The sequence below is a fragment of the Herpailurus yagouaroundi genome, unplaced genomic scaffold (assembly GCF_014898765.1).
Source record: "Herpailurus yagouaroundi ecotype Mexico unplaced genomic scaffold, PumYag 161, whole genome shotgun sequence".
Taxonomy (NCBI): domain Eukaryota; kingdom Metazoa; phylum Chordata; class Mammalia; order Carnivora; family Felidae; genus Herpailurus; species Herpailurus yagouaroundi.
In genome coordinates this window covers 21,345,281-21,363,177 of record NW_024412402.1, presented here as the reverse complement: position 1 = coordinate 21,363,177, position 17,897 = coordinate 21,345,281, and positions in this window count along the sequence as shown.

Sequence of the window (17,897 nt, the reverse complement as noted above, 5' to 3'; positions counted from 1 at the left end):
GTTTTGGATTTTGTTTTATTTCCTAAAAATGTATACAATGTCAGAACTTCACATTTTATATACTAGTATCTGGCTATTAGTATTTTACAGGAACCATAGTTCTTGGTGACTTCATATATACATATATATATATATATTTTTGTGACTTTTTTGTAAACTAAGTGCCGTTTCAACGTTACAATCATTTTTAGAGTTATTGTAATCAATGTGAATATCATGTTTTTTCAAATCTGTTCTGAGCCTATAGTGTTTGCTTTGTGAACATATGTGTATTGTATATATTCTGTATAGTTACATTGTACTGAAATATTAGCTTGTTTGATATAAGGAAAGTATGTATTGAGTACCTTTTTGCTAGCCTGGTTGTTTAATCTTTTTTAAAAAGGTTTAAACTTTTTAAAAAAAAAATCTTTAAACTGGCCTTTATTACATGGTCACAAATAAAGTTGCAGTTTAGAAGGGATGGGCAGGGAAAAATTAGTTTTGAGTGTCTTTGAATAGAAACATAAGACTAAGATTTTTTTCTCATTAAAATATCTTATTAATGCTTTATGGAGTAAAACTTCCTGCTGTTGTTATTTATTGTTGGCTGGAAGGAAGAGTTGGTGGTGTTGGTTGAGCAACATTAGATGAGAAAAGTCCGCTGAGTATGCATGGACCAGAGAATCTTACATTAGAAGGCACACATCAGCTTCCCGGGTGAGGAAGAAGAGTTGAAGCGGCACAGATTCCACAAATACCATCCCTTAAGATTGAAAGAGATCTAAAGGAGGCTAGAGAAAGTCATCAATTCCTGGAGCTATTGAACTAGGTTCAGGTTCTTGTGCAAAGCTACTTCCTGAGGGGTGGGTTGCATCTTTAGAAGTTTCCCTGAATCTTTCTGAATTTGTACTTTTGATGAGATACCTGTTGGCAACATTTGAGTAATGTCTTACAACCAAAAAGTAGAAAACAGGTACTTGGAGGAGGGGGAGGGGAACAGCCCTTGCATAGGTAACACGCCTATGAGAGCCTAAAGGAAGCGGTTTCTAAGTTTAGATTCATCTTGATGTGACTTTTAGTAATAATTGGACTATAGAACAAGAGTAACAGGCAAAGAAAATTATTTCATCGATGCCAAGCTACCAGGATCACTTTAGAATTAAATTCAGAGGGGCAGAGGTTAATTTTAAGAAGCACTGTCTTTTCATTCAGTGAGTGTGTTATGTTTTTAATAATTGTTTACCAAACCATTCAAAGTGAGCAAACTGTTTGGGTCCTTAGTAGCCTCAGCCACAGGAGATATACATAAATGCAAAATGTAGAAATTAAAATAATTACAAAGTGACCTTTGAGCAATGCAGGGCTTAGAGGTGCTGACCACCACACTGTGGAAGATTCACACGTAACTTTTGAATTCCCAAAAACTGAACTACTAGTAGCCTACTGTTGACTGGAAGTCTTATAGTCACTTAGCACATTTTTTATGTTCTATGCCTTATACACTGTAGTCTTACAATAAAGTAAGCTAGAGAGCAGAAAATTTAACTGAGGATCAGAAAAAATACATTTACATTACTGTATCAAAAAAAATTCACGTAAGTGGACCTGCGCAGTTTAACCCCATATTGTTGCAGGGTTATCTGTACATCCTACAGTTTGATTTGCATATGAATTACATACCAGAAAAAAATCCTATCAGAGAATGATACTAAATGTAATAACCAAAGATGTTTGTCTCCTCACCTGAGAGTTGTAATTAATAGTTTGGGCGTTCTCTTTTGAGCAGGAATGTTTGTTCTAAGTACTCAACTTTAAGTTAACAAAATCTACAGGCATGAAGAGTTTAAATTGGGGAAAACTTGCTTGTAAACATCAAATCCTAAAGTTTAGTGTAATTCATTTTTTATATGGGTAAACTTCTATACAGATGATGAAACTGCTAACAATAGGCATATTCAATCTAGAAAGAAATTGCTCATCGACAAACTGATTTGAATTGAGGTTTGAACACCCTTGGGGACAAAGGGAAAGCCAGTTGTTTTCTTAACCTGATTAATTGAATTTTCCTACAAAAAATACTGAAATTTCTATATCTAACTCACTTTATAGATAAGTCAGCGGCTCTAGGCAGAGCTGGCGTTAGAATTATTTTGTAGGGCTTCTACACGTAATCCCACACCCTTCTTAATATCCCTGCCTAATTTTTTCCACAGCTAACATTTCTGACTGCCGTTAGCTGAATGAGTCAGTCTCACTGACCAGAGATCCTGAATAGTTAGGCTTAGCAACACACCAGCACACACTCCAGTAAAAGGACAGCCTCAGGTGAATTTCCTCAGTGATTTTTGCTTTCTAGAGATACTCTGTTGGGAAAGTGGCTTTAGAACATCATAAGATAACAACCAAATAAAATTTCTGTAGACCATTTTACTTTTTTTCTCAAGTTTTTATTTAAATTCCAGTTAATATACAGTCTAATACTGGTTTCAGGAGTAGAATTTAGTGATTCATGACTTACAAACAGCACCCCCAGTGCTCATCACAAGTCCCCTCCTTAGTACTTACCACCCATTTAACCTATCCCCCTACCCGCCTTTCCTCCAGCAACCCTGTTTGTTTTTTAACTAATTTATTGAAAGTTTATATACCATAAAATGTGTCCATTTCCAGAGTACAGTTTAATGAGTTCAGTCCACTTATACAGTTGTACAAACACCCCTATACTCCATTTTAGAACATATCCATCACCCCCAAAGTCTCCTGGTGCCCAGTTAAAGTCAGTCTCCACTGCCACTTCTAGTCCCATCAACTGCTGATTGACTTTGTTTCTACAGATTTTCCCTCATTGGGGATCATACTCTATTTACTCTTTTATGCCCGGCTTCTTTAGCCTTTTTTGAGATTTCACCCATATTGTTTCAGGTAACAGGAGTTTGTTCCTTTTTATTGCTGAATAAGACTATTCCATTATATAGCTGCACCACGTTTTTTTTCTCCATTCATTTGTTGGTGGACGGCTGGCTTTCTTCTGCCTTCGGGCTACAGTGAATAATGCAGTGAACATGGGTGTACAAATGTCTGTTTCAATCCCTGCTCTCACTTCTTTAGAGTATATACTTAGAAGTGGAATTGATGGATCACATGGTAATGATGTGTTTAATGTTTTTGAGGAATCGCCATACCATTTTCTTTTTTTTTTTTTTTAACAATTTTTTTTTCAACATTTATTTATTTTTGGGACAGAGAGAGACAGAGCATGAACAGGGGAGCGGCAGAGAGAGAGAGGGAGACACAGAATCGGAAACAGGCTCCAGGCTCTGAGCCATCAGCCCAGAGCCTGACACGGGGCTCGAACTCACGGACCGCGAGATCGTGACCTGGCTGAAGTCGGACGCTTAACCGACTGCGCCACCCAGGCGCCCCACCATTTTCTTTTTAATAGTCATTTATTTTTTATATATTTTTTTAGTTTTATTTTTTTTTAATTTACATCCAAATTAGCATATAGTGCAACATGATTTCAGGAGTAGATTCCTTAATGCCCCTTACCCATTTAGCCCCTTCCCCCCTCCCACAACCCCTCCAGCAACCCTCAGTTTGTTCTCCATATTTAGGAGTCTCTTCTGTACCCCTCCCTGTTTTTTATTATTTTTGTTTCCCTTCCTTCCCTTATGTTCATCTGTTTTGTCTCTTAAAGTCCTCATATGTGTGAAGTCATATGATTTTTGTCTTTGACTCATTTCATTTAGCATAATAACTTCCAGTTCCATCGACGTAGTTGCAAATGGCAAGATTTCATTCTTTTTGATTGCTCCATTGTATATATACAACACATCTTTATCCATTCATCCATCGATGGACGTTTGGGCTCTTTCCATACTTTGGCTATTGTTGATCTCAGTTTGTTTTCTATGGTTAAGAGTCTTTTCTGGTTTGCCTTTTTTTTTTTTTTTTTTTTTTTGCATGCCTATGTTCATCTGTTTGGTTTCTTAAATTATGCATATGAGTGAAATCATGGTATTTATCGTTCTCTAGTGGACTTACTCCACTTAGCATAATACTCTCTAGCTCCATCTGTTGTCACATAGACTATTTTAAATCCGGGGCAATCCAAGCATCAACAATACATATAGTAGGACTTGTGTGTGTGATAACTTTTGTCCAGGAACAGACTTTCTTTATTGAATGCAAATGAGTCTACCTTACAAGATTAATAAAAATTCCTTTTCAGTATATTTAAAGTTTATAAAATGCTAACACTTTGGGTGCCTAGCTGGTTCAGTCAGTAGAGCATGTGACTCTTGATCTCAGGGTTGTAAGTTTAAGCCCCATGTTGGGCATAGAGTTTACTAAAAAAATAATAAAATACCAGCACTTTCATGGTGTTCAAAAACCCAGTGAGATAAGCAGGATAATAATGAATCTGTGGTCCACATAGGTAGTTAGTGCCCTTCCTACCCATTACAGAAGAAGAGCAGTCAGAAATCTCCAGACCACTAGAAAGGGCTGGAGCCTCGGGGGTCTTGAGTTGCTAGAGCCTTTACCTGTGGGGTGCTCTCAGACAGTGATTGGAAGAGAAGCGAGAGCTGTTCTGCCGGTTCTAGCACTGAGATTCTTTTTGGGCACTAGCATCTTGGGAGACACTCGAGGGAGGGTAATGCTGCTGGGAAATAGGAAATTATGCAGATGGGTGTTTTGTGTATTTTATGCCAAGACCTAGTTCTCTCAAAGAGAGGTGAACTCTTTCTTATGTGAAAAAAATGCATGTGACCTTGTTGTAAAGATGTGGACTGGTCCATTTTTTCTTTTATGTACTCTTACCTAGTTAATAACCTCCACTGGGTTACATTTCCCACCTCTGCTGGTAACATTTTTCTTCCCATCCCTACTGCTACTAGCTTAGTTCAAGCCTTTGTTGTTTCTGGTCTAGTAACACAAACAGCCTCCTAACTGTTCTTCCCTCTCTCCAGGCTGGCTACATCCAGTCCGTCCCTCAAATCCCTACGATGGTCTTTCTAATCAGGCCACTGCCCTACTTCAAGCCTGCCTCCCTCTCCCTCAGACCCCCCTCCCAGCCTGCTCTGCCTGGCTGATTACCATTGGACTTTTAAGACATGGGTCAGGTTTCACCTCTTCTAGGAACTCACCCCTCAGTCCAAACATCAAATCCCACCCAGCTTCAGTTTGCGGTTAGAGACCTGTCTGGCTATTTCCATGGAAGATTTTGCTTAGCTCTACTAAACCATTTCTCAGTCACACTGTCCTATAAATCTTCTCATGATATAGTGGTGAGAATTAGATGAGTTATATGTAAAATGCTTAGAATGGCACTTTGCATGTAGCAACCACTTCGCAAGTCTCATCTGTTATTACAAGTGTGTCTCCCGCACCTGACTGTACTCTTCACTTCAGGGACTGTCTTTGTTGTGTATTCCCTGTAGTTCCTGACACATAATAGAACTCAAAAACTCAACTCACTTCACCGTGTATATCAGAATCTTACTCATTTTTTAAAATATTTATTTTTGGGGCGCCCGGGTGGCTCAGTGGTTGGGCGTCCGACTTCAGCTCAGGTCACGATCTCGTGGTCCGTGAGTTCGAGCCCCGCATCGGGCTCTGGGCTGATGGCTCAAAGCCTGGAGCCTGTTTCCGATTCTGTGTCTCCCTCTCTCTCTGCCCCTCCCCCGTTCATGCTCTGTCTCTCTCTGTCCCAAAAATAAATAAGCGTTAAAAAAAAAATTTTTTTTAAATATTTATTTTTGAGAGAGTATGCGTGCAGAGAGGGGCAGAGAAAGTGGGAAAGAGAAAATCCCAAGCAGGCTCCATGCTGTCAGCACAGAGCCCCATGCAGGGCTTAAACTCATGAACTGAGATCGTGACCTGAGCTAAAATCAAGAGTTGGACGCTTAACTGACTGAGCCACCCAAGCAGGCGCCTGCCTCACTTTATTTTTAAGTAATCTCTACACCCAACATGGGGCTCAACTCATGACCCAAAGGTCAAGAGTCACATGTTCCATCAACTGAGCCAGCCAGGTGTCCCATCTTACTCTTTTTTTTTTTAACGTTTCTTTATTTTGAGAGTGGGGGAGGGGCAGAGAGAAGGGAGAGAATCCCAAGCAGGCTCTGCGCTCTCAGCACAGAGTCTGACACAGGGCTCGAACTCACAAACTCAGATCATGACCTGAGCCAAAATCAAGAGTCGTGAGTTCGAGCCCTGCATTGGGCTCTGTACTGATGGCATGGAGCCTACTTGGGATTTTCTCTCTCCCTCTCTCTCTCTGCCCCTCCCCAATCATGCTCTCCCTCTCAAAATATATAAATAAACATTTTTAAAAAACATTAGGATTTGGATGCTTAACTGACTGAACCACCCAGGCGCCCCTATCTTACTCATTTTTAAATGGAGGTGTGAAATATAAGGCTGTATATGGTTATGAATGAATATTAACTTTCATTCTGAGAACAATTGCCATCAGTCTGGCCAAAATTTCCCCAAATCGTTCTCTACAATACTGGTCCTGCCACCATTTTCCTCCCTTCATCTGGTTTACTGATCCACCAAGTCCATCCCTATGTATCACTTCTTAAAGAAGCTTTTCCAGGGCGTTCTGCACTAGATTGGGACTTCCTATTCTGTTCACATAACATGCTTTTTATTATAATGATAATTGATTAAAATCAGTTGGACTAAACTCCACGGGATTAAGTTCTGTTAGGACAGGTACCATATCTAGGTCTCTTTTAACAAGGTATCCCTAGCCCAGGGTTGGTTAAATGAAGTCTGACTTTAGGAGATAATGACTTGTGAAGTAAAGAATTGTAGAAATAAAACAAAAAAATAACTGATTGCCACGAGAGAAACACCAAATAGTGTGCTTTGGAAATTTGAAGGAGAAAGAGATGGTCTAGGGTTGGTTCAGGGAGAAATGAGAGAGCAGGAGGCTGCTCCAGGAAACATTTGAGCCTGTGGTAGAACGTCCAGGGAATGAAAGTAGCTTAATTTGCCAAGCATTATAAGATCCCTGAGGGGGAAGAGTGGACGAAAATGTCATAGACTAGAACCAGATCAGAGAAGGCCTTAAGAATTTGAATTAGGGGCGCCTGGGTGGCGCAGTCGGTTAAGCGTCCGACTTCAGCCAGGTCGCGATCTCGCGGTCCGTGAGTTCGAGCCCCGCGTCGGGCTCTGGGCTGATGGCTCGGAGCCTGGAGCCTGTTTCCGATTCTGTGTCTCCCTCTCTCTCTGCCCCTCACCCGTTCATGCTCTGTCTCTCTCTGTCCCAAAAATGAATAAACGTTGAAAAAAAAAATTAAAAAAAAAAAAAAAAAGAATTTGAATTAATTTGGTGGGAAACAGAGAACTATTGCACATTTTCAGAGAAACAAGGCTTGCTCTAAAAAGATTAAGAACGACCAAGGTAGAAGGAAGTCATACAGACTTCACTGAGATGACTTAGGGATTACTTCAGTAGTTTAGGGAAGAGCCCGGAAGAAGGTAACGGAAGTAGGGTTAGACGAGGGGTATGTATAAGGGTTTGGTGAGAGGTGGGCCTGTGATCATAAACCAGGGCCTCATTTGAACAGTGGACGGTGTCTGCTCTATTCCAAGGCCTGTCAAATTATGTATTTGACCTCATCAAATTCTTTTTTTTTTTTTTTTTTTAATGTTTGTTTATTTTTGAGAGAAACAGAGACAGAATGCGAGTGGGTTAGGGGCAGAGAGAGAGGGAGACACAGAATCCAAAGCAGGCTCCAGGCTCCAAGCTGTCAGCACAGAGCCTGGCGTGGGGCTCAAACTCACGAGCTGTGAGATCATGACCTAAGCCGAAATTGGCGCTTAACCGACTGAGCCACCCAGGAGCCCCAGACCCCATCAAATTCTTAGGCAACCTCTCTTTGTTTTTGAGGGGGAACTCTCTGTCTTAGGGAAAATAGGGTGAGTTAGGAAAAGTTCTCAGCCAGGTTCCAGAGTTGAGCTCAGATCGAGGCTGAGGAAAGACTTTTCTCCCCTAGGAGTAATCGTGCAAGTAGTTACTTAGCTGGGTGACCCATTGTAGCAGCACTCTGCTTCTGCCAAGTCTAGAGACATTTCTCCTATCCTGATTCCACTTCTTAAAATTGCTCCTTGTGGGGCACCTGGGTGGCTCAGTCAGTTAAGCATCTGACTTAAGCTCAGGTCACGATCTCGCGGTCCATGAGTTCGAGCCCCGCATCGGGCTCTGGGCTGATGGCTCAGAGCCTGGAGCCTGCTTCCGATTCTGTGTCTCCCTCTCTCTCTGCCCCTCCCCTGTTCATGCTCTGTCTCTCTCTCTGTCTCAAAAATAAATAAACGTTAAAAAAATTAAAAAAAATTGCTCCTTGTGCTTCCCTTTGATAAATGTCAAATGTTCTGCTACACCAGACACTATTCCAGGCACTGCAGGAACAGACTCCAACAGAACAACAGCAGTCTTGCCTTCGTGGAGTTTCTATTCTTGCTGGGGAGAGGACTAGGGAAGGGGGTGTGACCAACAGTAAAAGAGGTAAGTAGAGGGTGCTGGTGGGCAGGCGAGCAATGGGAGGTAGAATGGATGGCTGGAGAAGGAAAGGTCTAAAGGAGGTGAGGGGACAGCAAATTTTGCAAGGGTGCCAAGCAGGTGTGTCCCTGCCTGGCATGTTGACAGCAGGGGGGCCAGGGTCCCCACCCACATGTATTTTGTTTTGAGGCAATGCCAGAGAGATTAAAAAGTGGAACAGAAACCTGAAGGAGGTTTGTTTCCAGGCATAATCTGTCTTCCTGAACAAACGCCAAGACCTGTGTCAACTACACAGACACATCCTTTCCTACAGGGGCACTGGCTACATGGGCTCCACAAGTCATGCCCTGTCGACACGAAGTGGCTGTTCATCAAGAGCTGCCTGACAGGTGAGGGGATGCACATCACTGCCCTGGAAAACTGTATAAAGTGCCTTTTAAAGAGATGCACCAGGGAAGGCTTGTGAAAAGGATGAGGTTTAAACAGGGAAATGTGCACATGACTAGAAAATCTAAGCACTGCTTCATCCACCAGTACCCGGATGCGCCAGGGATACTTGCGCATAATGTCTACCCAGAACTGGGTTCCACGGCATGTGCTAGGCCTCCCACGTCCATAGCAGGGATTCCCTGCAGTCCCAGAAGACAGAGACTGGCCCAGGTTAGCTTTGAGGAAGAGTTCGTCCTAACTTTGCCTTGCACGTTGTAAGTGCCCCCAGATGTACATCTGTATAACCTCACTCACTGCAAGTCGAGATGTTTAGCAAGGAGGACGTATGCTCCAGGCAGAGGGAACCTCCATAGCCCCACCTTGTGTCACCGGAGTGCTCCTCTAACCATTACTCCTACCTGCTCAAGTGCTCCCCACCCCTCCCCAGGACCGCTACCAGACCCGGCCTGGAGGGGCCATGGGGCCCTGAGCCTCACCCCTGTAGCACTTGGGACCAAAAGCCCTTTCATGTTTGGTAAAAATGAGTGTGCTCCTAATTCAGCCCTACATCCCCCTTTCCACACGCCACCTCTTGCTGCCAGTAACAACCAGCATCCCAGAGCCAAAGTTTACCCCTCCTTTGCCTCTGTTTCCAGGCACCAGGTATAGGTTTTTCCTCAACTGGTTGATTCCCGTCCCACCTGGGCCCTGTCACTCACAGTCACAGGTTTATCCCAGCTCTTAATTTGTGTCAGTGGATTTTCCAGCTCCTCTCCCACCATAAAGTGCATGTTGGGCGCAGGGGCGGAGGAGATGAGCAGAGCCAGGAGCAAAGGAAAACCCAGCGGCTCAGCTCTTTCCAGCAACCCCAACCTCCAGTGGGAACCAGATGCCTCATCTGGCCCCAGCCAGCAGCAAAACACTCAACCATGTAGTTCCTACTAAACCCTGGAACACTGGCCGCCTCCCTCGTTCTCCCCACGCACCATGCCAACAGGCCATCTTTTAAGTGTGCTAAGTTGTATAACCTGTTCTCAGTGTAGACATGAAAGTGTGGTCCTTGCTTCCCATGAATTAAAGACACAACAGAAGAGGATTACTGATCCCAAGGAGAATGAAAAGTATCTGGGGGGGGGGGGGGGAGGGGGGGTCAAGGCTGAATCCAATTCAGACTCCGTCCCAGATAATGTTAGTCTCAGGTCACAGGAACATGTGTGAACAAATATGCTTGCGTTTCCAGAGCCAAACACTCATCTTTGAGTAGCTGGGCTTTGACAAACTTTTCATGGAACATTCAGTTCTGCCTCTACCTTCTCAAGGTTTCTTTCTTCCCTCCTGTGGTAGACAACCAGACAGGACAGTGCCGTGTGCAGAGTCCGGAGATTCGGAGCACAGCATATGGGCAAGTGACACAACTTTCCCTCAGCCTCACTTTCCTCCTGAGGTATTTGGAATCATCACTTGTACGGCAAGTGCCTAGAACAGGCCTGGCCCATAGCAAGAAGTCAGTATCCTCAGAATGAATAAATGAGGTATAAATGTACATACCATGAAAATGGGTCCAAAAGAATAGCATTCTTTAGAGTTATAGTTAATTGTAAAAAAAACCAAGTATAATATGAACCTCAGCACACTTCCTACCTCTGTCATTTTCACTCTCAGGAATGAAGGAACTCCTCATCGTGAGCTGTTCACGGACACGTCAAGCTCTTCATCAGCTTCCCCAACACCTGATGTGAACATGACCGAAAAGCTAGCATGTAGTAAAGAAAGCCAGAAGGGGTTAAAAATATTTAACCTTGGAGAAGAAAAGCTTCAAAGATGTGAAATGTTCCCAGATACATTAAATGGGATGAAATCCGTGCTCTGGAAAGGTGATCTGGGGAGCTTCTTAGGGCCCCGAGAAGAGAGAAAAGAAAATGCTCAGTTCCCCTTAGCAGTGACCATGATCCCAAATCTCTCTGGTTTCCCATAAACCTGCTCCAGCCTAGGAATCTGCCAAAGACTCCCGCCTGTTTCCAACCCTTAACACACTCCAAGATCATATAAATGAGGCTTGCTCCACATGCAGAGATAGGCCATCCAGTTCAGGAGCTCAGGAAATACTTGTGGGTATTGAAAGTGCCTGCCAGCCTCTGTAAAGTGTGGTGCATTCTCCCAGGGTGTGCAGAAAACAGCTGGCAAACAGCCATTGCCTATGGGTCACACCTTGAGGTGACGGGTCAGGAAGAGAAAAGGAAAGGGCCTTCACAGTGATACCCAAACCCAGCGTTTCCACACAGAGGGACGCAGGAGTTCTACATCCATGCTTCGCCAAGACTCACCATTAACTGGACGGGAGGAACGTCATGGAGAAAGGTGAACCACCCAAAACTTCCTTCTGGACCTCTACGCCTGACCTTTCAGCAACTGATCTAATGAAAAGCGGTGTGTGAGCGCCCCCTACTGCTCTTACCTAGAATAAGACCCAGAGCAAGGATTCAAAACAATCTAACCCTAACCTAAACTTAACAAAATACTTTTAAACCAAATTAAAAGACTTTTGTCTAAAATACCCAGTGAAACAGTCCAAACTGCTAGCCACTCATTTATTTTTCAAAAGCCTTTGAACTAGAACAAAACACAATTATCTTTACAGCTCTGGTTGCTATATTTCTCCGGATCTCAGCGAAAATCTGCCATCAGTGATCCAGAAATATTTCCACCCTGCCAGAAGCTCAATTTGTGGATCTTTTTTTGAGATGGAAAAATCTGAGCAAGGGGTATTTCTCTGGGCTCAGCAGGGCCCAGTACATGTTCCACAGCCCAACAGAATTTCTATCCATCTTCCTTTCCACTCACTGCTCCAAGCTAAGGTACCAGCATCACTGTGGGCTTCTGCTGCCCTTTGCTTAAGCTTCCGCCAAATGCAACCAGCATTTAGCAGAAATGCATGGCTTAGGGAAGCAAGATGAGGGGCAAAGGTGGATCTTTCTGAATCTCAGGTCAAAACTCACAGTTCTGCCCATGGCCAACGACTCAAGGAAACATGTTCTCCCTCCAGTCCACATTGGCCTCAGGCACAGGAATAAGAGAAAGCAGATGGTTTGGCCCCTGAGAAAGGGAAATGCCCAGGGGCTATTGGGGGTAGCCAAAGAAATAGGAATGGGAAGGATTTTGAAATGCTGAAGGAGCCATTCCAGAGTCCAGCTAGTGAAAGTTCATTTTAGCCTTTTCCACGGTGGTGCCTAAGCCAGTGAGTTTATTACCTGGCAAGAGAGGTCCGGGACTCAGCATCTCAAAGCTTCAGGTGGAGAGTACCTTGGTTCCAGAAGGCAGTACGGGATTAAGTGCACAGGCTTAAGGCCAGCAACTGGGGTTGCACCCTTCATCTTCACTGAGGAAACCTGAGCAAGATACAGTGCACCTCCAGGCTCAGTTTCCTCTCCTGCAAGTGGGAGTGATAGAATACACATCACAGGACTGCGATGAGCATGCAGTTAGGTGACATAGATGAGACATTGGGCACATGCTGCTGGTTGTCACTGACACTTCTATGTCACTGGAGCAGATCCACCAGATCCTACACAGAGCCAACATCCAGCAGGGGAAAGACAGCAAGATAACTTCAAACACCCTTTGGCGAGGCAGGTGTACAAAGACAGGTGGAGGAACAGCGACTTCCTCGTCACCAGAAGCCTGTCTCTGGGCTACAGCAGGTTGGCCCAGATGACCTTTAAGGTTCTTTCCAACTGTGAGGCTGAAGGGTGGGATTCTTCCAGGATGCCCTGCAGGCCATCGTTAGCCCAGGAAGTAGTTCCCACTGAGCAACTGAGGGATCATGGAAAAGTCCTGGCTCAAACTGGAAAGGCCCCAGGCACAGGCTCCTTTCCCCTGCCCGGGCAGGTAGCCAGACCCTGTGACCTCACACCTACTAGGAATGTGAACCGCCCCAGGCCCTGGACTTGCCTCAGGACCCTCAAGACTGGCTTCCTACATGTCCCCCTCCTACATCAATCAACTGCCCTCTCCTTGGTCACAAATGACAGAGTGGCCCCCAGAGAAAGCTTGTTGAATTAATGACTTCCTTCTTCATCCTTTCCTCTGGCTTACATAAATAAGCTTGTTACCATTTTTGGTGCAAGTCACAGGCTTCAAAGATCTCATTTTTTTCTAGTCTGTTTCTGTACATTTCTCCAGTCCTAATAGGCATTTGGACAGAATTCATATCATGAAATTCAAAGAGGTATCCAATGCCATTTATTTTGGGAGCTGTTCTCTGAATATACTTCTTTGTGGAGAGGGAGCTTCTCTACCGTTCTCTGCTGGACCTCGCTCGTCCTCCCCTGCCCCCAGCCTCCCTCTCCCAGTACCCCCCACCCCCCACCACACACACACCACCGTGTTCTCGCAGCTCTCTGGAAAAAGAGCACAGGCTACGGATGGAAGAATTTCTTTTTTGAGTTAAGCAAGTCCATATGAAGTTCCAGAGGAGAGGTCTGGCACAGACACTGAGTTATTCTTGATCATAAGGGTGTGGGGCAGGGAAAGAGTGATGACCTCCAAGGTGAAGGACGTGTGTGGCGGAAGGGAAGCAGGAGAGCCAAGGGGAAGGGAAAGTTAGGTTTACATCCCTGGAAATTACACACATGCCTCCTCCTTTTGGAAGATTCTGAGACAATGGAACACACAGACCATGGAATGGATTCCGCTGAAGCCTGGAAACAATGCTGGATAGTACTTTTCAGGAAACAATAGGAGGTGAGGGATAGAATAAATAGTCTGAAGCTGCAGACAGAGAGGATGATCGAACTTGGGACTATACCACCCCTCTCGAGAAGAAAAGGAGGGAAGCAGGCCCTCTCTGACCACCAAAGCAGTTAGCGTGACAGATAAGTGGCAGGGAACAGCCAGGACATAAAATCTAGACACAGGCCCCCCCTTTACGTGCAGCTGGTGCCCAGGGCTCAATCCTGCCTTTCCCGATGCGCCCATGGCGCTCCCTCTCATCTTCTGTCTCTGCCACCAGCTCAGAAGGGCTCTTCCCCAGGGGAGCCAGGCCACCAGCTGGGTGGCGAGAACCTGTGCCACCCCACAAGCCCAAAACAATGGCCACTTGCTCCCTGTTGTCAGTGCCAGTGTCTGTCACCTTGTGGAAGATGAGTTTGAACCATCTTCTAGGTAAAATGCCAAGATGTAAAAGCAGGTGACAAATATTCCCATTCCTGCTTTGGGGTTTGGGCTCATCATTCACAGCGGTATTTGGTGGCTTTCCAAGCATCCTTCCTGATGATCGCCCTGAGGGTTCCCGGCCCAGTGACCAGGGACCTGCCCTGAGACAGTGGTTATCCCCCACCTTCTTCCAACAAACACTCTCCTCCCTTCCCTCTTTCAACCAACTGCCCTCACTGGGCAAATTGAGATAGGCTTGTGGCTAGGTGGAGCACAGGGACCTGATCGGCAGAGACGTTCCACCCAGGCTGGCAAAGCAGATGGGGCTGCATTATCAGCCCAGAGCAAACCCCCTGCCTGGAAATAGGCCGTGTGGCAGGAAGGGCTCATGACCAGGTTTGTCAGAATTCCCAAAAGAAATGGGACTCATGCAGCCTACCTTCATTCCGCGTGTTAAAATGTCCTTTCCTTATGAAATGATGGTGTGTGAATAATACAGTTCGTGGTGGGCCAGGGCCTAACAGTGCCGACTCTGGAGCCGGATCGCCAGCACTCAAATCCTAGATGCAACAGGTAGGTCCTAAATATGGGACCTGGGCCAGTGATTCAAACTATTGGTGCCCTGGTTTTCTGTCTGTACAATGGGAATGACCATAGGGTTGTGAAGTTTACATTAAATAAGACAAAGCACAAAGAACACTTAGAAGACGCTTTTCATTAAATGTGAGATGTGTTGGGCCCGTGCACTCTTACAACTTCACAGTTCCAAGAAATTCAAATGTCTGAGAACCACTGACTTAATTTCCTTTACATGTGGCCGCAGGTGCACAAAACACCTACCCACCCCCACCCCCACCTCCACCCCGACCTGTGACTCCAAGCCTGGAAAGGCGAAAAGCATCATTTCATCCCTAAAGGGTTGAGGCCCCCTAAATTCATGCCTGTAGGCACCTCAGAGCCCCTGGGGAGGGAGAGTGTCCTGGGGTAACAACCAGGTAACATTCCTGTGACATACTCTACTTGGGACTTTCTTCCCTAAAACACACACCTTGCTCCTCCCCCTAAATGTGTGTGTGTGTGTGTGTGTGTGTGTGTGTGTAAGAACACACTTTCCTATATGTCGCAGCTATCTACCAGCTGTGTTTAATTGGATGATATTTCACACTTGCTTGCTACCCTCAGTAATAACCCACCTCCTACCCATAGGTCACCTCAGTTCTCGAAAGCTGTCTTTTGACTCTTCCCTGGGAATGTATGTCCTCCTGGGCCCAACGTCTGAGAGCCAGTGTCCTGACTGCAGATTAGGGGGACGGGGGTACCAAAGGGGCAGAAGGACTAACCAGGAAAGGCTTGGTGCTGGGGCCTCTTGATACTCACCCTAAAAAAGGACACCAATTATATTGCACTAAACACCAACTGAAAAGCAGGAAGACCGCTTTCTGAGAACATTGGACCTGGGGTCCTTTCCTATCCCACCTCAGGCAACCCCAGAAGGCAGCACGCAGGCCCCTTGTGACTGTAACATGCCCCGCCCCCTCTGGGTGGTCTGCAGCCCAGAAGAGAAATCCTGTGCTGCCCCCTGATGGCTGCACAACTTCCCTCTTGGCCCTGTGGGTTCTGCGGCTCTGAGTCTCCCCCAACTTCCTAACTGGGCCCTTTCCGTGTCTATAATAAAGTCCATCCTAAGTAATCCAAATGTACTGTTATTTCTGCAGAATCTACATCTGGATCAGACTCCCGGCCCATGCAGTTGAATTAAACATTCACTAAGCTTTAGTTCAAATGTTTTTGATTGGTGGCTAAAACAATAGAGAGGGTAGTTGGCAGGAAACCAAAGAGATGGATCTGTGGACTAAGGTGCCTCAGAGTGATGAGTCTGACTTCCCGTTACTTAAGGATTCTTAGGCCATTCTTATCTCCAGTCAGGAGTAAATGGATTTGCTTCCACGGTCTTTTGAAAAGAACTGACAACTTCATCGAGCTTCCAGGCATCAAATGTTTGAGGTTACTAAGACCCCAGCAGGAGTGGAGGACATACCTGTACACCACTGCCCTGGGCATTGGGCAGGGGGCACTCGGTGAGGCTGATGCTGTTACCCGTGGACACCCTGCTAAAATGGTGGCCCTCAAACTTCAGGGTCATAGAATCATCTGGAACACTTGCTAATACACAGACTCCAGGGCCCTGCCCCAAAGTTTCAGATGCAGGAGGTCTGGGTGCAGCATGAGCCTTCCCGGGTGGTGTGGCTGCTCCCGGCAAAGGGGCCACACTGTGGGAACACACTCATAGATGATGTGCCCAGTACCACCCTCCCGCCCCGAGACTCCTGGAGAGGAGTCCTACCAGTATTTTTAACCCACTCCCCAGGTGGAAAACAGTGGGGCTGAGGAACCACAGTAAACTGGAACAGGGGGTTACAGAGAGACACTGGGCCCTTAGGGGACAAAGGCACTTGCAGAGTGAAGTCTTCTGATGACCCTGCCTGCATTTCTGACCCTGGGAAGGAGTGTGCAAGACCATGTTAAGCCATGGTGGGAGAATGAGGATGCTGTGGTCTGGCACAGGCCAGGCTGGCCTCCCCGAACCCTACTGTGCGGGGAACCACTTCTACAGCTGAGCCAAGGCTGTGGCCTGAGGGGCATGCGTACTTGGGAAGCAGAGCACAGGTGAGGCCTCTCCCTGAATGTCAGCTATTTACAACCTGGCACCACCTGCACAGCGGTCTTCCAAGAACATCTTCTTTCCTCTACCTGTCGCACGTTGGTAAAAATGGATGCTCTTTCCCTTCCCTAGAAGGAAAACCCAACAGGCATGCCTGCACAGGTGTCAAGACAAAACCTCTCCTCCTTCCAAAGGGTAAAACACTCAGGCTAAAATCCAAGGGGCAGCTCGTCTCCTCCAGGAAGTCTGTCCAGATCGCTCCAGACTGTATCTTCCTCCCTTTGGTTCCCAAAACTCATGGAGGGCAAAGACAAATAGGTATTAACAATATTAACAAATAGGTATTAGCATCTTCTAGGAGCCAGGCCTAAGCCAGGCATACGGTGATGAGCAAACACTGCCCTGTCTTTGTTCATGACACTGACCATCTGATTTCTCTTCCTAGGACCCTCCTTTCCCCCAGCCCCAGCTTGTATAGTGCCTTGGCATACAGAAGGTCCTCCAGTGTCCCTTCGGGAACTCCCTAAGCCCTCCCTAGATCACTGATGCTGTCCCTCTGTGTCACTCCAAGCAAGGAGAGAGAATATTTTAAATTAATAAGTATGTAAAAGTCAAAGAAGGTGCACTGGAGATGTGAGAACGCTTAAGCAAGGCATCATCCCTTCTGCTAGGCTCAGGGACCACCCGCTCAGACCACACTGGACAGCCTCGAGTTCATGCACACCCTCATGTCTGCATGTACAAGCACGCACACACACACGTGCATACACACACCTCATCTGACCACCTCCCCACCTAAGGGAAAGCCCTACTTCCTCTTTTCATCTGGGGACACAGCGCCTCCCTCTCCTAGGGTGCCGAGGTTGGGCCACAAACCCTTCCCACCTCATACCTCACTCCTAGCCCCTCTCTGTCGTATACACCACCTTTCAGGGCACCAGGCCCTGCTCTCAGAAGCAAAACATAGCCCCTTGCTGACCTCTGCTCTTGGTCTGATTTCAGGGTCTGTGCTGAATGGAATTTAAACCCAGTTTCTTGCAGCTGGGGTTAGGAGGAAGGAGGAAGGAGAGCCCATCAACTCCAGGAAGAAAAATATTTACCTAAAAACAAAGTTTACTCATACACACAAACTCACACACTGAACACCCCCCCCACCCC